General features: G+C 33.2%; 1 protein-coding gene and 1 long non-coding RNA gene across 7 annotated transcripts in view; one reads left to right on the top strand and one right to left on the bottom strand.

Moving 5' to 3' along the window:
- Positions 1-22,562, bottom strand: part of LOC107453372 (uncharacterized) — a 404,700-nt gene that overhangs the window by 199,160 nt on the left and 182,978 nt on the right. The gene's annotated exons all lie outside the window — the stretch shown is intronic.
- Positions 10,826-22,562, top strand: part of LOC122269199 (uncharacterized) — a 206,745-nt gene continuing 195,008 nt past the window's right edge. Inside the window, exons 1-2 of one of the 5 annotated variants that reach the window (XR_015430708.1) lie at positions 10,899-11,003; positions 17,173-18,220. This is a non-coding gene — a long non-coding RNA (uncharacterized LOC122269199). Of the gene's footprint in view, positions 11,004-17,172; positions 18,221-22,562 lie in introns of those variants that run through there. The other 4 variants (XR_015430709.1, XR_011638375.2, XR_015430711.1 and 1 more) reach the window with 4 other exon arrangements.

The following is a 22,562-nucleotide window of genomic DNA, read 5'->3' as shown; positions in this document are numbered from 1 at the left end:
CGTGGCTTATAAAACGCTTGTACACAATTTTACTTTTTTGCACCATTCCCTATACATCTTTCTCTTACATTCTCGCCATTGTGACTTCCTGTAATTTGCACAGATCTGTGTGATAATTTTACTGGTGAAACTTTTACCTTAAAGTTAAATTTCCGGAAGATTCTTAAATATCGTTAACTTAAGACATGAGTGCATGTACGTCTCGAATACGTCTACACTGATAACTGTTTTTTTTATTTGACGAATTGATATATTGTATCTTAATACTAATCTCCGTATTTGCCTATCCATTTGAACACTTGTCGCCCGCGTGTCGGTTTTCGGGAGAAATCATCTTTTTTTCAACGCTTGATAAATACCTTGCTTAGATCTTTTTAAAATAATAGAGATTTCAGAAGCACCTTACCCTTTCTTTCGGATGTTAATTTATAAATTTTCCAAATTTCTTTCTTTTTGGTGAATTTTTCAGCTTGTGGGATTATGAATGTCAGAGATTTTGATTAGAAATAATCTGCCTGTTTTTCAGGAAATACGGTGCTTCATCCAACCAATCCCACATCTACCAAGAAATTCCTAAAGTACTAAGTTTTTGAGGTCATTTAAAATTTTTTTTTAAAAATCGCAACATTAAATAATAAATTCAATTTCAATTAACGAACATTTCTTGATAATATTTCACTTCGGTTATAATTTAAGAATTTTTTCGTTATTACTTCAGATACTTTTCAATTTTCTGCGTGCTTAAATTTTTGAAACAGTGCACTCTATTAACATTCAATCCCTTAATTAAAATAATCCGAAATTTTTTTTTGTAACTGTAAGCAGATAGTTTTATGAATTTTCCTTTCTAAACATGGAAAAATATGAATTTATGTAAAAATTTTGGATTATATTGTAGAGTTCGCTAGATCAGACCGGCAGATCGGAATACCGAACCTGCGACCTCTCATCCTGATATTCTTTCTGCTGTCAGAAATTATCTGCAACTGACTGCAGGATACTGATGTCATAATTATTCATCGCACATTTTCTCCAGTATATATATGCATCTGTGAAACCACAAAACTACTACTACTCTGTTATACTCTATTTTGAATTTTAATTTATTTTTAGGTTAGTCACGCAGCTTTTGTGACTCTATCATTTTCCCGGAAAATAAAAGTGTTTATTTTTATCTTCTGATTGTTTTGATGTTGTCTTTGGTTCCGTAAAAATGTAGGAACGCTATTCCTCGTTCCCACAATATATATATACACTGGTAGACAAAATTAAGAGATGGAACACATTTTCCCAAATATCCCTTAGGAAAATTTGCCATAGGTTTGTCATAAAAAATGCCATAGGATATTCCTGTAGGGTTTTGCCTATGGCAAAATTTTGCCATACATATATGGCAAAAGTGTATGGCAAAATTTTACCATAGGCAAAACCCCATAGGAATATCCTATGGCAAAAGTGTATGGCAAAATTTTGCCATAGGCAAAACCCCATAGGAATATCCTGTGGCATTTTTTTGTATGGCAAATTTTTACCATACGTATATGGCAGAATTTTGCCATAGGCAAAACCCCATAGGAATGTCCTATGGCATTTTTTATGGAAAATTTTTGCCATACATGCATGGCAAAACCTCATAGGAATATCCTATGACATTTTTTTATATGGCAAATTTTGGCCATAAGACTAAGATGTGCTACAGCTTATGACGAAATATTTTTCTACAGGCTATGGTACACCTTTGCCACACAGCTATGGCAACATTTCTCGTTGATATTTTACCATACATCAAAAAATAGTTTCTTACAAGAATCTTTCGCAATGGATATTGAAAATTCAAAACTTAATAATTGTAGAATAAATATATATCCAGAAAGCTTTTTTTTAAAATTTCTTTGATAAACTTCCCCTGTTTAACTTGCAGAATCCTTTCTGAATGCTGTTCTTATTCAAATAAATTTTAAACGGTTAGTACTAACCGTTAGAAAATAGGTCCAGTGGTCGGAGCGAGTGGGGAAAATATTGGTTACGTTGATTAGGAACAAAATATACTGAGTACAGGCAACCAATATTTGTTAAAACTGTAAAAAAAAAGAAAGTAGAAAATGGGTCTGGAGGTCGGAGCGAGAATAAAATACGTTAATTTGATTGATTGGCATCATAATTAGTTAGATAAGCGTCAGATATTAGACGAACCTAAAAGAAAGCGAATTTAAATAATGGTCCGATGGTCGGAGCGAGTATGAAAATATTTTAAATTTTGATATGTGATACTAAGCTAAAAATTAAACAGACTACTAAAACAATAAAATACTATGAAAACTCAAACGATAAAGAGTGGGGCCGGTGGTCGAAGCGAAATTATTTTAAACCAGACCAAACAGGACAAAAGCCGAATATGTAACGGTGCAACCAGTGGTGGCATGTGAGCAAAATTGTATCTATAAAAAAGATGGTATTAGACTATGAAGAGCTAATAATAAAAAACAGGCTAAATTAGTTGATCCCCTACTAGTAAGGGAAATAGAACTCATAAAATTTATGTTGAGTTGTGTTAAGAACAGTTAGAAAAGAGAACGCAATATAGAAACATTGGTAAATACAAAACATGTTTAAGACATTATTAAAATTGGTAAAATTAATAATTGCTATTGACACTTAGTCATCAGGGATAGTAAATAAAAATTAATTGGGTATATGGAATCGCTGTGACGAAAAAGTTGTAAACTTAAGGAAAGATTAAATTGTTAAAAGCATTTTTGGTAACAGCCTGCAGATGATATGGCCAGGGACTGTGCCGTTGATGATATTAAAACAAAATAATTGTCAACCAGTAATCCAGCAAATCTAGTTAAGTGATGACCCTAAGCTATGTATAAATATGTAACAGAACATTGTGCAAATATATGTGGATACTTAAGAAATATTAGTTGGTAGAAATATTATATAGATAGTAAAACACAGAGACATGATAAAAAAAAATTAATGGCAATCAAAAATTAAACACAAAATAAAAATATAACGCCCTAACATAAGTAAGATAATGTAAAAAAGCATTGCAAGAACCTAAGTGGAATTAAAATCAAAAACTAATGAGAATGTAAACACTGACTTTGATATTGATATATGACAGCAATAAAATGAAATTGTCACCAAACAAGTTAAAAGAATTAAAATTTTTTAATTATTAAAGAAATGATGGATCTGGCGTGATGGTAAGCATTTAACTGCGGTTTTTATCATGAAGATTGTTTACAAATTGCTATGGGGAATAGAACACCATTAATAATGGAAAAGTGATGTGACTTTAAAAATTTATATAAAATCAGAGGGAGGGGATAAAATAAAAAGAAAGATGCCGTTTAATCAGAAACAGTTGGGAGAAAGGAATATAAAAATTTTAGATAAAAATATAAACAGCAAGATATTAATTAAAGTGTACAAAGTCAGCGTTAACAAATGGCAAAATTTAACATAGCGAAAACCTATACCCAATCGCGACATATTTTGAAAAGATACAGATAACAGAAGTACCAGACCGCTGGAAATTAAAAACTTAATAAATTCAGATAGATAATCGCATAGGCGTTTGCAATAAAATGTTTTTGACCAAGAATGAGATCGAAAAAATATTAAAATAAGTAGCCGAAGTTAGCGAAAGATTCCATTTGTAGTGGATGACGCGTTAATATGGCGGTCTAATACTCTAAGCCTAGATCAATGGAACATCGGATTTCAAACACTCAAAAATGGAAAAATTGGCCACCCGGAGGCCGGAAAAGACTCACCAGGGGGACCTTGTGGGACTACATGTTGAATTTAATTAACTTCGGGGTGAAAAAATGGATATTTATTTCTTTTAGAAGATGTTTTTGAGGACTCCATGGGAGTTGTTGTTTCGTTGGTGGGGATCTAGATCAGCTTCCCCCTATGGTATACTGCCATACAAATCCTTACGGTTACCATTAGCCTATGGTATACTGCCATACAAATTTCTGTGGTTGCCATAGTAGAATGGTGACGTGCCATATAAATGCCATACATGTCTCTATGGTTACCATTGGCCTATGGTATCTTGCCATACAAATTTCTATGGTAGCCATAGGCTTATGGGGTTATGCCATACAAATCTCTATGGTAACCATAGGCGTATGGTATCTTGCCATACAAATTTCTATGGTAGCCATAGGCTTATGGGGTTGTGCCATACAAATCTCTATGGTAACCATAGGCGTATGGTATCTTACCATACGAATTCCTATGGTAGCCATAGATTACCATAGGCTTCTCTATGGCAAATTTTCCTAAGGGATGGTATTAGACTATGAAAAGCTAAGAATAGAAAACAGGCTAAATTAGTTGATCCCCTACTAGTGAGGGATATAAAACTCAGAAAATTTATGTTGAGTTGTGTTAAGCACAGTTAGAAAAGAGAACGCAATATAGAAACATTGGTAAATACAAAACATGTTTAAGACATGATTAAAATTGGTAAAATTAATAATTGCTATTGACACTTGGTCAGGGATAGTAAATAAAAATTAATTGGGTATAGGGAATCGCTATGACGAAAAAGTTGTAAACTTAAGGAAAGGATAAATTGTTAAAAGCATTTTTGGTAACAGCAGCAGATGATATGGCCAGGGACTGTCCCGTTGATGATATTGGAGCAAAATAATTGTCAACCAGTAATCCAGCAAATCTAGTTAAGTGATGACCCTATGCTATGTATAAATATGTAACAGAACATTGTACAAGTATATGTGGATACTTAAGAAATATTAGTTGTAAGATAGTAAAACGCAGAGGCATGATAAAAAACAATTTGATGGCAAGTAAAAATTAAACACAAAATAAAAATATAAAGCCCTAACATATGTAAGAAAATGTAAAAAAGCATTGCAAGAACCTAAGTGGAATTAAAATCAAAATCTAATGAGAATGTAAACACTGACTTTGATATTGATATATGACGGCAATAAAATGAAATTGTCGCGGAACAAGTTAAAAGAATTAAAAAATTTTAATTATTAAGGAAATGATGGATTTGGCTTGATGATAAGAACTTAACTGCGTTTTTCATCATGAATATTGTTTACAAATTGCTATGGGGAATAGAACACCATCAATAATGGAAAAAGGATGTGACTTTAAAAATTTATATAAAATCAGCGGGAGGGGATAAAATAAAATGAAAGATGTTTAATCAGAAACAGTTGGGAGAAAGAAATATAAAATTTTTAGATGAAAATATAAATAGCAAGATATTAATTAATGTGTACAAAGTCAGCGTTAACAAATAGCAAAATTTAACATAGCGAAAACCTATACCCAATCGCGACATATTTTGAAAAGATACCGATAATAAAAGTACCAGACAGCCGGAAATTAAAAACTTAATAAATTCAGATAGATAATCGCATATGCGTTTGCAATAAAATGTTTTAGACCAAGAATGAGATCGAAAAAGCATTAAAATAAGTAGCCAAAATTAGCGAAAGATTCCATCAGTAGTGGATGACACGTTAATATGGCAGTCTGATACTCTAAGCCTAAATCAATAGAACATCGGATTTCAAACACTCAAAAATGGAAAAATTGGTCACCCGGAGGCCGGAAAAGACTCACCAGGAATGCCTTGTGGGATAGCATGTTGAATTTAATTAACTTCGGGGTGAAAAAATGGAGATATATTTCTTTCAGAAGATATTTTTGAGGACTCCATAGGAGATGTTGTTTCGTTGGTGGGGATCTAGATCAGCTTTTCCCTATGGTATACTGCCATACAAATCTTTATGGTTACCATTGGCCTATGGTATACTACCATACGAATTTCTATGGTTGACATAGGCCAATGGTGACGTGCCATACAAATCCTTATGGTTACCATTGACCTATGGTATACTGCCATACAAATCTTTATGGTTACCATTGGCCTATGGTATACTGCCATACAAATTTTTATGGTTGCCATAGGAGAATGGTGACGTGCCATATAAATGCCATACATGTCTCTATGGTTACCATTGGCCTATGGTATCTTGCCATACAAATTTCTATGGTAGCCATAGGCTTATGGGGTTTTGTCATACAAATTTCTATGGTAACCATAGGCGTATGGTATCTTGCCATACAAATTTCTATGGTAGCCATAGACTTATGGGGTTGTGTCATACAAATCTCTATGGTAACCATAGGTGTATGGTATCTTGCCATACAAATTTCTATGGTAGCCATAGGTTGCCATAGATTACCATAGGCTTCTCTATGGCAAATTTTTCTAAGGGAGGTTTCATTTGGATGACTCTCATACTATGCCTATTTTTTTAAATACGCATTATGAGTTGTGTTCATCTTCTTAAATACGCATTTCGAGCTGTGTCTATTTTCTTCAATACGCATTTTGAGTTATGTCCATTTTATAAAAAACCGCATTTCGAATTGTGTCTATTTTCTTAACACTAGATTGCCTAAGGAAGTCATTTTGACTGCTTTTAATTTCAATTAGAAAAACAATGGTGTCTATAATGACACAATTTCTTAGAATTTTGTGACTTTTTGTACTACATATAATTTTTTTTATTGTTAATATTTACTAATAACTTGTTAAATAACTGTAAATAATATAAAAAATGTCAAAAATTAATTTTAAACAAATTTATTTACGCATGCACAGTCCCGTCATTTTGACTGCTTTTAGGCAATATAGGTATATACTAATTTCCCGTCTTTCTAGTGTTAAATATTTTCATATGTGTCCAGAAAAGCTCTCCGATGATTTATTGACGATATCTTCTCAAAGGTATTAAACAAGAACTTATTTTTTTATCGACCAGTTCAACAGCTTGTCACACTGGTGTCGATCCTCCCTCTGTCACGTGGTAGTTTATGTGCTCTTTGTATATTTCTTATTTCCAGTTTATATGTTTCAGATAAAATCGCTCATTTTTTGTTATTATTTGGATAATTAGGTTTGATAAAATTATATCATTATGATATTATTGCTAAATTACACTTAATTATGATTAGATCGATAAACTATTAATAGGTTTGTTGAGAATCATGTGGAAATGAGGGGGGGGGGATTGTTTACCACTCTGACGTACCTTTTTATCCTTTTATTAATGCATTTTCAAAACCATCGTAAAATCAAGTTCAATAAGAAGTGATACTATCTCTTTCTAATAGACTAAAACTTATGATAGAAAAACAAAAACATATTTAGGGTAATTCGCAACGACCACCCTTAATGTATACTTTTAGAATGTATACTTATGAAAAGAGAATCTTGGACTTGTCTTATTTTCTGATTTAAGTCTCGTATTCACAGTAAATTAAGACAAGAGTTATGAAACTGCCTATTAAAATTGAAGTCAGATTTCAATGGTTATTTTCACATAGGTTATTTTCACCTACCTACATTTGGAAGCAGTTCTAAATCAGTAATTTTTCGATGTTTCAAAATTAGAGTCTTTAAATCCAATTTATTATCTCACGCCATAAATATAAGTTCTTTATATTATACAGAGTATTTTGTAATCACAGTCCTTGATGTATATTTTTAAAAATGAAGTTAAAAATGCACAGTGTCAATGAAACGAGAAAGAAACGAAAACAATTTGCCAAATCAACAGTATGTAAAGTGAGATTATAAAAGTCAAAGCTAGTTTCATTGCCTTATTAAACTCGGAGGTGTTCTTTGAACTTCTCTTTGACTCAAACAAGAGTTTTGTGTTTCCAATTTCTTAGTATAGATTCATGTTTCATTTAAATATCAAATTGTGTTATTTAATGTGTTTACATTTTTGATTCTAGAAATATACATCAAGTGTGGTAGTTACGAATTACCCTAAATATGTTTTTTTCTATCATACATTTTAGTCTATTTGATAGTAATACTTCGTATTGAATTTGAATTTAAGGCGACTTTAAAAATGCATTAATAAAACTGACGCAGTAATCAATTGAAGAACGGTTCATAAAAGCATGTATTAGTCAATTAAAGAACGGTATGAAAGATGGTATTCTAACTGTGTCGGTTATCTACTGTTTATCCACGTTACCACAACCAGCTATGTTATAGGGATTAAGAATTCATATTTTTATTTTCCATCAGCGAGTGTCTGATAATCTTATAGTAATAAGTTTAGAGCCCTGATGGATCAGGGGATGAAACATTCGCCTTCCAATAAGGTGAGCCGGATTCGAATCCCAGCTATGACTGGTCCTCATCCGGCTTGCACCGATCACAGTGTTGACGTAAAATATCCTCAGTGGTAGACGGATAATGAGTTAGAGTCCCCTTGCCGTCAGGCTAATCGTAAAAGGTTTTCGTGGTTTTCTTCTCCATGTAACGCAAATGCGGGTTAGTTCCATCAGAAAGTCCTCCACGAAGGCATATTTCTCCCCAGACTTGACCCAGGAGTTCCCTTGTCTTCTGGGTTGGATGCAAAATTACAAGGCTACAGAGTTGAACATTAACAGTCGTAAACCTAAGAAATTGGGTCGGCTGTTCAACGACAGTTGTAAAATTAAATAAATATAGTAATAAGTGTGTGGTGAACACCTTATGAAGCTACTTAGCTCTTAGCAGATGGGTACATATTCCAGCCGAGAGAGCTAATATATGAATATCATGACCTTCTGAACGGGGATCCATATTCCAGCATTGACACCATAATATTTCCCCCATTTCTTCAACACTAAAGGAGTTTACAGTGTCAAACATTACTCAATTGCTGACCATGGACTATTGGAATACGAAATTCCCATAGATGCAACATCACAGAGCTGCTTTATACAGAAAAGTCTAGTATTTGCTATCTCTCACGGTATATGGCAGCACTAGATAAACTAATTAAGCCCGTTCAGAAGGTCATGCATCACTTGACGAAACACAACTCAACCCCAATTCATTGATATTCTGATTCCTTCATTCTGCTGATTAGTTGGCTTGCTTTTGACCTATTAATTTAATGATTTGCTGATTCCTTGATACGCTCATTCACTAATTTGCATGGCTATTGGTTTTTTCATTAATTCCTTGAAATTCTGATTCATTCATTTAATGATTCGCTCATTTGCTTTTTCATCGATTTGTTAATTTATAGGTATGCTGATTCATTTGAATACTCATTGATTGATTTGCTGATATATTCGTCAGTTTTTTTATTATACTTCTCGAAATCAATTTTACGTGCCATTACTTCAATGAAAATCGCAGTGCATGATTAACATAAAATGTTAACGTTTTGTCTTGTTTAACTTCTGTCGTAAGAAAGTGAAATGACTAGTGAAAACGCGAATTCACGGATATTGGCTGAAAGTGAGTGCATTTTTACTAACAGATTCTGGTTATTCATATAACATATACAGTTTTTTTCGAAATGAATGCTTTTTAAGCGCTCTTAGATTTCAACTAGAAATAAAAAGGAAAAATCACAAATTAATATGTAAAAGCAAGCATAAATCATTTCGGTCCTCTTTGGACCAATGTGTGACGTAGGTTAAAGTTCCACCATTTTGTGATCAACAACATGATTATTGAAATGTGGTCAGCATTTCACACAGGCAGCCTTCCAGACAAGCTGGTACCAATCGATCTGAAGCTGAGTGGACATGAAGAGTGAATCCCTGTCCCTTACTACGAAAGCGTCAATTACAACCTAGTCCTTAAATTAATATCTAATACGGAGTAAAAAAAAACGCTATCGAAATCTAAAAAAAACCACCATTCAGAAAAACGATTTAAAACCCGTTTGATTGCAAGAGGAAAGAGTGAGAAAGATGTTTATTAAAAGCACATTCCAGTTTCGACTCGCAAGTTTCGATATTTGAATTTATTCGCTTCCAATTTGTGAGGCAAGCATAGAATTTCCTTTGAATAAATGAATTTTATAACTGCGTGCACAAAGTTTTTGATTCGCTTAAAAAGTTCTCGAGATGTTCCGAATGCGCAAAAAGTAAAAGCACAAAATTTTGGTTGCTTGCCTAATGAAACAGCTGCTACCATATTTTCCAGATTGTGGCTATCTCTCATGTCAAGAATCCAAATTCGTCGAAAAAAAAGTATGTTTATTCAGAGAAAGCACGTTTTTGTTTACGATATCGAAATTTAAAATATATTCTACTCTAACTAATTAGCATAGTATAGCATAAAATTACAGGGCTAAAGAGGGCTGGTTCATTCCTTACTCAAAGCTGAAGCTACGATTCCCCACCTCATGACGTCACGCCGCACACATATCTCGAAAATCACAACTAAAGAATATGAAAACTTCGCTGTTTATACTTTCTGTAATTAATGAGTTGAATGTTCGATACTTTTTGTGATAATAACTGATGTATTGAACTTTTCACTGCTGTTCAAAAATAAAGTATTCATACATTTTTGTATAGTATTAAAAGTAAAATTTTAAAGTTAAAAAAATTTCCAATGTTTGTCGTCATTGTTTCATTCTCGTTTTCTAATTTTAGTTTTTTACTTTTGCCGTTAAATAAAAGAAAACATATAAGAACACTTTTATAGTAACATATTATTTGATAACAATAGTTTATTAATTGAGATATCTAATTTTAATATATTCTCGTATATTTATACATTATTCCTAAGAAACAAAAACCTTAATTGTCAATTAAAAAAAATAATCTTTGAGCACATAATAAGAGAAATATTACACATAAATATTCAAATTAAAGGCTATATAATTAAGAAACGTGAATATTTTGAATAATTTCATTAAAAAAATATATTAATTTTGAAATTGGAGGAATTTTCAATCATTAAGAACTTTTATTTTTGAAGTTTAGGATTTTATTTTCCGTTTAAAGTTACTGATGCAGAGCAAGGAGTCCCAAAATAGTCAGTGCGCCAAAACATCGATAAAGTGAGCCAAAGGGTGAGTGCGGCGAAGTTCCCTCTTACTGTAGGGGTTGCATCCATTTAGGAGTCAGTTGAAGCGTTGCCTTGTGGTACGAAGGTTGAATCGAAAAGACGTGAAGCCCTGGTGAGTAATCTTAGCTTCTCCCCCCTTATTGTGTTACTAAGTGTAATGGAATCAATTTGTAATCAAGAGAATTTTAATCATTAAAATCTTAAATTAACTTTGTGTAATAGATTTTAACTCTAATTAACATTATTCATACTAAAGTCATATCAATAGTTGGGTAGACGGAAAAAAAGGTCCCGGAAAAAAAGGTCCCGGTAAAAAAGATCCCTGGAAAAAAAGGTACGGAAAAAAGGGTCCCTGGAAAAAAAGGTCCCGGTAAAAAAGGTACCTCCATAGGGAAAATCTGTAGGGATATTTCCCCTCTCGCTTTCTGGGCAGCATGAATGCTTCTCGCTGTTTCAATGAATATTCTTTTTATCTGTAATAATTCAGATTAGATCATTGAGGTAAGGAGAAGGGTAAGGGGCTGGTTGTATTACGCTTTTTTTTTTTTAAATTTTATTTCATTTATTTATTCTTCTTTGATTATTTTTTAAAGCGGGAAGATACTATTTAAATTTTTCAATAATGTTTTACTTTTTTTTTTTGTAATTTTTTTAAGTGTAAAATGTGTTATTTTCTATTTTAAATTATATTTTGTGAAGATGTTGCTAATGTGAGGCTTAAAGTAGCCAATCGGGGAAGTTGGGAGGATTTATGTGTTGGATGTTTATTCGTGATTGGAGGTGAAAGTATTGGTCCTTTTTAATTAGTTGAAAACGCGCGACACGAAAAAAAAAAAAAAAAAAAACGTGCACGGAACAGCAAAAAGCGCTTCAATCTAATCTTCTCATTTCAAATATTTTCCCCTACAGAATTTTCCCTACACAGGTACCTTTTTTACGGGGACCTTTTTTTCCGTACCTTTTTTTCAGTACCTTTTTTTCCTAGAACCCAATAGTTGTATCAATGGTGCCGAGACACCTTACCACGCTGGTTAGGGCATAACGCATTATTTTTCTAATCTTAATTCATCCAGCTTAAATTTTAAGTTTCATGCACGAAATGTTTTTTAAAATTCATTTATTTATTAATTGTTTTAGAGACATTTTAAAATTTTTTTAAATTAATTTATTTAAAAAACTTATATTGAATTAAGCACGTGCAGAAAATTTTATGTGCGCGATTTCATTTTCTTGTTTCAAATGCTTGCTGGTCAAATTATGTATAATAGAATTATTTTATGTATTTTGTAAACGTTAGGGAAATATTTATTAAATATAATTTTTTTAATTTTGTATAATCATGAACAGAAATAGAGCAGGTAGACGGCAACAGGAGCAGTACGACGTGGATGCGGAACAAGGATTACGAAACATTTCAATGCATTTAATAGAGTTAATCCCAAAATTTAAAGGAAAGGAAGATTCAATTCATAGTTTTATTAAAAAATAGATGAAGTAGGACGCATCAATAATTGGAATGATAACGACAAACTGACGGTATTAAAACTTAAAGTATGTGAGGAGCCGGAGAAGTTTATTGAAAGTCATTCAACAGTTAATGAATATAATGTTATTCTACTTAAGTCACATTTTGGGAAAAAAGTTCCATTAACAACATATTTGCAGGAACTCGCGATTTGCACTCAGTACGATTCGGAAAGCATTTTCGATTTTAGCAATCGCCTTCGTCGATTGGGCGAGAATATTCTGTCCACTCAGGTAAATGGCGCGAATCCGGCCGTTAGAGAAGCAAATAATGGCATATTATTGGCAAGATTTTGTGCTGGCATTAAGCCAGAATTGCAGAGGCAGGTTTTAGGAAACAACCCTCAAACATTTGAAGACGCCGTTCAGTGTGCGATTCGGGAAGAAGATAATTTTAAAATTTTTGAGAATGCATCCAGAAACAGGGAGGTATCGATCACTAACAAATTTCAGGAAAAGTTAATAGGCGAGTTGACGGCTCAAATTTCTAAATTATCCGTCGAGATAGGTACATTGAAAAATCAGGGGAAAACAAATGAGGCCGAGTTAAACAATCATATTGCAGAAGATACCCCCCCCCCCGGCATCGGTTAGGTGCTATTACTGCGGGATTCAGGGTCACATTCAGGCAAAGTGTTATAAAAAAGAGAGAGATCAAAGGCGAAACAGATCAAAATCGCGAAAAAGGGTTGGATTTAGGAGAACAAATTATGCTAACACAAGAAATTTTGTAAATAATGCTGATAAAAGGAGAAATGTTAATACTCAAAATTATCGCGAATTAAATTCCAGAGGGGGGTATTAAAATCAGGGTCTGCTGTATCTCCCGGAAATTCTTATGATTCAGACCAATATAAATTACCCGTTATTAGCGTAGTATCAAATCAATGTAAATTTAATTGTTTAATAGATAGCGGAGCAACAATTTCATTATTGAGTCCAATAATTTTCGATAAAATAAATAAAAATGGTCAAGTTTCAGAATTAAAATCCGATATAAAAATAAAAGCAGTAAATGGTAGCAAGGTAGAAATAAAAGGACACTTTAAACTTATCCTTGAAATAGGAAATACATAGGTTGCACAAAATTTTTACGTTACAGATGAAGATTTTTCAAAATATTATGAGGTAATTTTAGGGATAGATTTTTTAAAAACCAGAGATGCAAGCATTAATATTAAAGATAACAGCATTAAAATCATGGAAGAAAGAATTCCATTAAATTATGTTTCAAATATAACTCATGAAAACAGTAAACATATAAAATTAAGATTAAATCAAAAATTGTTAATTCCACCTGGAATTTCGTCAGTTGTTTACGTTGACTTAACAATACTGCATGAAAATTGTTCTAAAATAACAGTCGATAAAAGCAAAAAATTAAGAAGAAAAGGTGTTTGTTTTAAAGATACCAATGATTTATTAGATGTAATTGATAATAAAACTCGTGTCGTTTTAAATAATAAAACAGATAAAGCTATTATGTTAAACAAGCATACAATTATAGGTTCAATTAATAATTTTGATGATTTGCCAGAAGAATTACCCGTATCCGGAGAATTACCCCCACCAATTAACGAACATGATTTTAAATTAAAACATTTGGATTCCGAAACAAAACACAGAGTTGCACAAATCTTGTTAAAGCATGAAAATGCGTTTGCTAGATCAACAATAGAATTATCGGAAGCTATTACTGATTCTCACGAAATTCAATCACTTCATAACAGTCCAATTAAATGTCCTTCCTACAAAATACCTTTTCATTTGCGTAAATGTCAATTTCTCACAAAAACGTGTAAATTTTTAGGGTTTGTCTTAACACCTCAAGGGTTGTCGATAGACCGCGATAAAACAGTTAAAATAAGTGAATTTCAAGTTCCTAAAGATCAAAATCAGATTAAATCGTTCTTGGGGTTAGCTGGACTTTATCGTCGATATATAAGGAATTTTTCAAAACGTGCTTTACCTCTCACTAACTTACTCTGTAAAGATGTACTCTTTGTTTGGAATGATGAAACACAAAACGCTTTCGACGATGTAAAAAATGCAATTTTGAACCCACCTGTTTTAGCCCTACCTGACCCGGAAGCCGAATTACAATTAACAACAGATGCCAGTTCTTAAGGGATCGGTGCAGTTCTCAAACAAAAATATCCAAATGGGGAGGTTAAATCTCTTTATTTTTACTCAAAGAAATTAAATGCAATCTCAAGCTAAATATAGTGCTACGGTATTAGAATTTTTCGCAATCTATTCATCATTAATATTTTTTAGAACATTCTTAATAGGTAGAAAATTTAATGTTTACTCTGATCACAAACCTCTCGAGGTTTTTTTTATCCAATAAGAATCCCTTGTCTATAGTTTTGAGGTGGAAACTAGCTCTGGAGGAATTTAATTACAAAATAATTTATATCAAAGGCAAACTCAATGTGGTCATTGACCATTTATCACGATATGTTAATAACTTGACAATTATTTTTCCAGAAAAATCAGAACTAGTTAATTTACGAAGTCAAGATCCTAAATTGAAGAAAATTATTGATAAACAAAAAGAAAATAACAATTCTGAATATCCAAATTATTTGTTAGATGAAAATGGAGCGTTAATTCATTTCTCCAAACGAAACAGTAAATCTCCAAGAAAAGTAGTTAAACCCGCCCCACTTCTTTAAAACCTAAAGTATTAGAATCAGTCCATTCAGAGATAGGAGGTCATCTCAGATTTTTTTAAAACCTACAATAGATTAACTGATATTTTTTTGGGGGGGATAAAATGTATAAAGATACGAAAAATTTTGTAAATTCCTGTATTCCTTGTTTATCCAGACGTAGTGTTTTTAAAATGCAATCAGCCCCGACGCAGATGGTCGAACAAAGTATAGCTCGTTCACCAGGAGTTGGCACTTGGCTCCTCCTTCATCACGTGGTATGCGACGATACTATTTCGCTATTTTTGGGAGAAGGTTGTGAGCAAACTTGAACAATGTTGCTATTTGGCGATCGTTTGGCAAAAATATTTATTTCGCAAACTTTATGTGCATTTTTTTAACAATAAATATTTCATAAATTTGATTATATTTTGCACCCTTTTTTATGATATTTCTTTCTTTTGAGTGAATAGTTTGTCCTTTATAAGCCATTTCGCTGGGAGAACAACAGTTTTTAAATTTAAACTATATTTAATTAGCTAGTGTAACAAAAGGCATAATAGCAGATGATAAAGCAAAGTAAGTGACTGAAAAAGAATTCACTTTTTGTGTTTGGCGCAAATTAAGGGTTGTCTCAATTTCAACAACGGAGATGTTTCTCTTCTAACTCCCGCGCTGAAACGAACTCTGCGTCCCAGGAGGTGGAGCCAAGTCTCAACTTCTGGTGAACGAACTATACATATCCCTCAGAGCGTTGCCACGCTGATATTTTTGGACCATTGAAAGTTACCACATGGGGGAACAAATATGTTTTCTCAATGATTGATGCATTTTCTAAATACATAGATTTAGCAGCTTTACCAGACATAAAATCCGAAACCATTTCAAGAGCATTTTTTGATAATTATATAGTTCACAGGGGTTGTCCTAAAATTATAGTAACTGACAACGCCAAATATTTTTCAGGAAATGAATTTACAGAGTTTTGTAAGATCCAAGGTATTGAAAAAATTCATACTTCAAAGTATGCACCTTGGGCTAACGGTAGAATAGAAAAACCAAACCAATCAATTGCAAATATTTTGGCAACAATTTGCAATGAAGATAGCGAATGGGACAAGCAAATTTTACAAACTATGTTGGCAATTAACGAAATCACACAAGCTTCTCCATTTCTTATAGAACACCTTAGAGACATGAGATTGCCCTTCAGTTTAGGTGAGGGTGAAAAATTTCAATCCCAATCAGAATATTTAACTAAATTAATTCGGTCCCTAGACGAAATTTTTTCAAAAGTTTTAGAAAATTTAAAAACTCAAGAAGAGAAAAATATTGGGAGAAGTGAAGTCGGGAAAAACATTGAAAAATTTAATTATCCAATAGGTTCCCTCTGTTTTGCAAAAACTACAAATTTAAAAAAAAGTCAGGTTTGTCGAATAAATTACTACCAAAATTTGAAGGGCCATATCGCATAATAGAGCGTTTTTCTAAAGTGAATTATCGAGTCAGAAGTGTCGAAAATAATCGAAAAGTTTTTAACTGTCACGTAAACAGATTGACACCGTATATTCGAAGATACAATTATTTGCATCTTACTCCTGAAAACATTGCAGACCTGCAGGCAAATTTCAAAGAGACAAATGAACCGGTTAGTAAATATAATTTACGTCACAGTAACAATTAAATACAAAAGATAAATAAATTCTAAATAAAATATTTTAATGTTCATAAATGCTTGTAAAATACTCTTATTTTTAGTCCATTAAAATAAATTTATTACTAACATGAAAAAAATTTTTTTTTTAAGAGATAGGTTAAGTTTATTTTAATTTTTTCAGTCTGATCACCTGGAAAAGTTGTAATGAAACAATTTATTTCTGACTTAAGGTTAATTTGTAAATTGGTTCTAACACCCTGATCAAGTGTTTGAATTCATTTCAAATTAGTTCAAATAATAAAGTTATATATAATTATTTAAATTATGGGGGAAAACTAGAATGCTCACCGGGGGTCTTTGGTCCCTGGCCATTTATTGGTCAAATTGAACTAACTGATATTTTTTACAAACAAAGCTATTGGTGTTACTTAAATTTGTATTTAGAGATTAGTGATGTCGGAAAAGAAATAGAGCGACAATTAGGACTGCCTGCTAGCACAATTGAGGTGAAGTCTTGACTTCAAAGCTACTGCAACAGGAGGTTTGTTGACCGTCCACATCGAATGTTTGTTGATCCTCTTCATGAACTGTTTGCTAATAGTCTTCATTAACTGTTGTTGATTGTCCTCATAAACTGTTTCCCGAATGTCCTCACCGACTGTTTGCTGATTTTCTCATCGAGTGTTTGCTGATCTTCCTCATGAACTGTTTTCTGAGGCTCCACGTACTGTTGGTGCTACAATGCCTATTCCCACTCACATGGTCCCTCCACCTATCCTTTATCCGGATTTTCCATGCTCCTACAGTTTCATTATTTGGAAAGATTCCACCACCATCACCTTCGCTGCCAAAAACAGCTGCATCTCAAATACCTGTTCCACACAGTATACATGCTTCACCACTTCCTCCGAAAGTATTCAGCAGCCTACATCTGACTACGAGAGACGAAGCAAAAGCTTGGACATTAGCCTGCGAGATCCAACTCGACATTGTTTCCAGTGCCAGAAGATGTTTTCAAGGATTGTAACTTCTTGAACTCATGGACTTTACCTTGGACACTAATTAAAATTTTTCACTTTTAGAGAACTAGGTTCCTCACCAGGTGCGTCAATGAATTTCTCGGTAATCCCTCGTCTGTGGCGGGGGAGGGATGATGCAGAGCAAGGAGTCCCAAAATAGTAAGTGCGCCAAAAACATCGATAAAGTGAGCCAAAGGGTGAGTTTGGCGAAGTTCCTTCTTACTGTAGGGGTTGCATCCATTTAGGAGTCAGTTGAAGCGTTGTCATGTGGTACGAAGGTTGAATCGAAAAGACATGACGCCCTGGTGAATAATCTTAGCTTCTCCCCCCCTTATTGGGTTACTTAGCGTAATGGAATCAATTTGTAATCAAGAGAATTATAATCATTAAAATCTTAAATTAACTTTAATATGTGTAATAGATTTTAACTGTAATTAACATGATACATACTAAAGTCATATCAATAGTTGTATCATTACGTTTAAAGTTTCTGTTTAAACTTGTTAAAAGTTCTTAAACTTCTAAACGAAAAACATTACATATGATGTTCTATTTTCTGAAATACCCCTGAGGATGATCCGAAGACATGCCATCGCAATTTTGATCCTCTGCAAAGGCTCCTCCGCTTTGGTAGCAACACGACCTTATAGCGAAGTCGAGCACTTTACGGTCGAACAGTTTAACGAGGACCAATACCGTACACCTTCGGTCCCCACGCAGGCGGCTGATCAAAGTGGTTACCCTCCCGCTTACTGACCCCAGCCAGTGATGCTTGACTTCGGTGTTCTACTGGCAACCGAGTTTTTACGATCAATCCACTGCGGGGCGTGAGCTTTCTTCTCAAAACTGTTTGTGACTGAATTTATAAATGAAATGTTTTGCAAAGAACAAAATTTTTAATTCTCCCTCCCTTTTTCATTTCTTTCTTATTATTAAGAAAATAAAATTAGTTTTAATGAATTTAATTTTATTCTTTTTAAATTTTTAAAAAAAATTCTGTTTCTTTAATTCATTGCTCCTTATATTCAATTTTGTTGGTAATTTAATAAATCATTCAAAATTTACTCACGCGTACATTTTAAAAGAAACAAATATTTTCAGAAAAGTTTTGCGCACTTCGTATTTTTTTAAAATTTAATTTTAAGTCAAGTATTTTCAGTTGCAAACTCATATAATGGGTACAGATATTCCAATGTTTCGCTTTGTTCTGCGCCAATGTCATCTAGTTTTTATAACTAGAGTGTAGTGAGGAAGTTCGTCATTATACTTTCAACTGGCCGCAGTGTATACTGCTGTATGATAAACAGAAACTCTGTTTCCTACGTTTATAGAGTCCTCTTAATACAGCAGACCCAACCTTGAACAGCAGACCCAATTCTGAGTTCAGTGTTCAACTCGGTAGATTTGTAATTTTAAATCCAACAAAGAAAACAAAGGGACTCTTATTTTAAACATGAGGACAAACTTCCTTCATGGAGATTTTTTGATAGAACTAACATGCTGTTGCGTTATATGGAGAGGTAAACCACGGAAATCTCCCACGGTTAGCGAGATGGTAAGGAGATTCTAACTCATGATCCATCAGTCACTGAGGATATTTTAAGTCAGCACTGTGGTCGGTGTGAGCCGGGAGCAGAATTAGTATCAACTAGCCACCGCTTGTGATTCGAACCTAGGTCACCTAATTATGAGGCGAACGCTCTATTTTCTGAGCTATCGAGGCCCAGTTTTTGGTATTTTTCCAGTTTTAATGTTTTCGCAGTTTTAAGATTTCCGTATAGTGGATCTGCGGCAGAATAATCTCATGGCAACTTCTAGGCAGCGGTTCTGCGAGAAACTGTAAAAAAAAAAAACACAGAGGAGGATTACCTTGAAAGGTTATAACTCGTAGCCACCTCAGGGCAAACTTTAAATTGTTTTTTAAATAAAACTTACAAGTTTAAAATCTATTCGGCGCTTTGGTGATTGTAGTTGGCGTTGTGAACAATTAATTGCATGAGTAAACGAGTAAAGCTATCGATGGGCTAAAAGATTGGTCCTTAAACTAGCTCGAGAACTATGCAATCTCTTGGAGTGTAACTAATTTGTGCTATAAAGAATTAATAATAATGCGAGTTTTCCTTTTGGTCCTAACACAAAGCCCTTTTTAGCATTGAAACTTTGAGTACTAATTACTTTAAGTATTAATTTCTTGAGTAGAGGTTGCTTTTGGTTTTAGTCAGTCTAATTGTGTATGTGTTAATATATTGTTAGATAAAATAAGCGGTGTATTTTCGTTTTTGAAATTGTCGGGAATAGCGAAATCAAAGAAAAAAAAAAGAGGAATTAATAGTTGTAGGTGGGGAGATCGATTCATTAGAAACGGAAATATAGAGTTAAAGCTTTTGATTAAGAAGAGTGAGATGTCTAAAAAAGATAATTAATTCGTGAAAGATATAGTATTTTGGCTGAGAGGAAAGCTCAAAAACCTGATCAGTATAGTCAAACTGAAGCACAATTAGTATTAGCTAATTTAAAAGTGAATAATAGGGAAAATAATACCGAGACTTCTTTTGATCACGAAGCCGAAAATGACGAATTGACGGGAAGCTTTCCGTATCGTTATCAGTTCATTCTGATTCATTATTTCGCGTAAGAATCATTCAGAATAATCCCAAAAAAATCACATAAGGGGACCTATTTGCAGCCAGCACGCAAATTTAATATAACCATTTGGCGCCTTGGCATTTATAGTTGGCGCAACAGATCACGATTGACAGTTTAATAAGAAGCGTTAGATTAATTAACAATAAAATTCAGGGGCGGATCTACTTAAGGGCATTTTGGGCTGCAGCCCAGGGCCCCGTGGTTACAAAGGGCCCCAGTCCCCACTGAAAACAATAGGTGATATTTTGAATTCAAAAAAATATCTAATGTTAAAAAAAAACTATTATAAGTTGGCAATCCTGAGATCAATCACCCCATACATGTGCGCGTCTATCGAACGGAACGGGGAATTCTCCGTTGCTTGTTTTTGATCAGTGTATTTTTTCGCATCTAGTACGGGGCACTTCCCGCCACGCCGCTTAACGCCCGCCTTAATTTTGTTTTTTCTCCGCACTTCTGTTCTCGTCGTCAAAGTGACAAACTTGTTTAGTTTACTAATAAATGATAACTTAAAAGTTGTAAAGACCGTACCTTTCTCTCATTTTACTTATAATTGAAAGTACATAATCAGTATAAAAAAAGATTTCCTGCTCTTAGTTGGTAAGTAAAAAGAATTATAAATCATGTATTTTTTTGTTTTTAATGTATTTTTTCAATACTAAATGAACTTTTTAATCGATTTTTAATGATAATTTGTGAATTGCTGAACTCATTACAAAATATTAAAATGTGAAGCGAAGAACAATATTACATCGATTATTTCGTTCCCTGTTTATTACCAGAAAATTATCAAGCTGATTGTTTATTTTCAGAAAAAATATCAAAGTCTTATTTTACAATATATTGGAAGAAAATATAAAAGTGGAGCTGAGAAACGGAAATTACAGCTAGATCGAGAAAAAGAAAGAAAGAAATGTGCAAAAATTGAAACTTTTTTCAAATTAGAACATAAAATCGAGAATGAAATAGCTACAAATTTATTAACAAGTGAAAAGGAAGAGGTCTTATCCGAAGTCTATTTGAAGAACAGACCATCCTCTCACATGAAATGACTGATTTTCAAAATAAAGATCCGAAAAATATATATTCAGCTTCAATAAAAAAACACAAAGAACAAAACAGAATATTTTCAAATAGGTATTTCATTAAGAATATGAAAAATGGTCAATCACTGGAAATATCTTGGTTATGTTATTCAACCAGGGCTGGTACTGTTTTTTGTTTGACTTGCAAACTTTTTTCTAAAATCACTTCTCAATACACAACCGGATTTTCTGATTGGAAACACATAGGAACTTGTTTAGAAAATCATGAAAATTCTAATGAACATAAGAAATCAATGTTAGTGTGGTTGACACGAAAAGAAAATAGATCTGTTTTAGACAAGCAGCTTCAGAAGAAATTAAGAAAGGAAACAGAATATTAAGTCACAATGTCCTAAAACGGGTTATTGCAGTGGTCAAATATTTAGGTATAAGGGGCTTAGCATTTAGAGGTTTCGAGGAAGTATTTGGTTCTCCACATAGTGGTAATTTTATAGGTGCTCTAGAGCTATTGGCAGAGTTCGATCCATTCATTCGTGAACACATTGAACAACGAGAGTTGCAACAAAGATCGTAATATCGTACTTATCAAAAACAGTATATGAGGAAATAATTGAGATTACGGGCTGACAGATAATTAAACAAATTATAACTCAAATAAATAACGACGACGCAAAGTATTATTCAATTGTGACGGATTCTATTCCAGATCTATCTCACAATGATCAAATCGTATTCTGATACTGTTTTCGGGGGGAAATTTATGAAAGATGTGTATCCTTCATTAAAATTAGTAGTCATACTGGCTTACATTTATTTAATATTCTACAAGACTTTTTAGAAACAAATGTACTAGTACTGGATAATTGTAGGGGACAATCTCATGACAACGTTGCTAATATGGCGGGTCACTACAATGGTGTACAAGCACTACTAAAACAACAAAATAAATCCGCGGATTATGTGCCATGTGCTGCGCATTCCTTTAAACTAGTTGGTGAAGAATCTGTTAAGGTTGCAACCGAAATTGTGAACTTTTTTGGAGTATTGCAAAAAATATACGTTTTCTTTTCTACTTCGACCCATAGGTGGGAACTGTTAAATCGTGAAACAAAACTCAAATTTACG

The sequence above is a fragment of the Parasteatoda tepidariorum genome, chromosome 12, assembly GCF_982258835.1.
Source record: "Parasteatoda tepidariorum strain Cologne lab strain chromosome 12, Ptep-v5.0, whole genome shotgun sequence".
In the NCBI taxonomy this organism is placed as follows: domain Eukaryota; kingdom Metazoa; phylum Arthropoda; class Arachnida; order Araneae; family Theridiidae; genus Parasteatoda; species Parasteatoda tepidariorum.
This window is presented reverse-complemented; position numbering and strand designations above follow the sequence as displayed.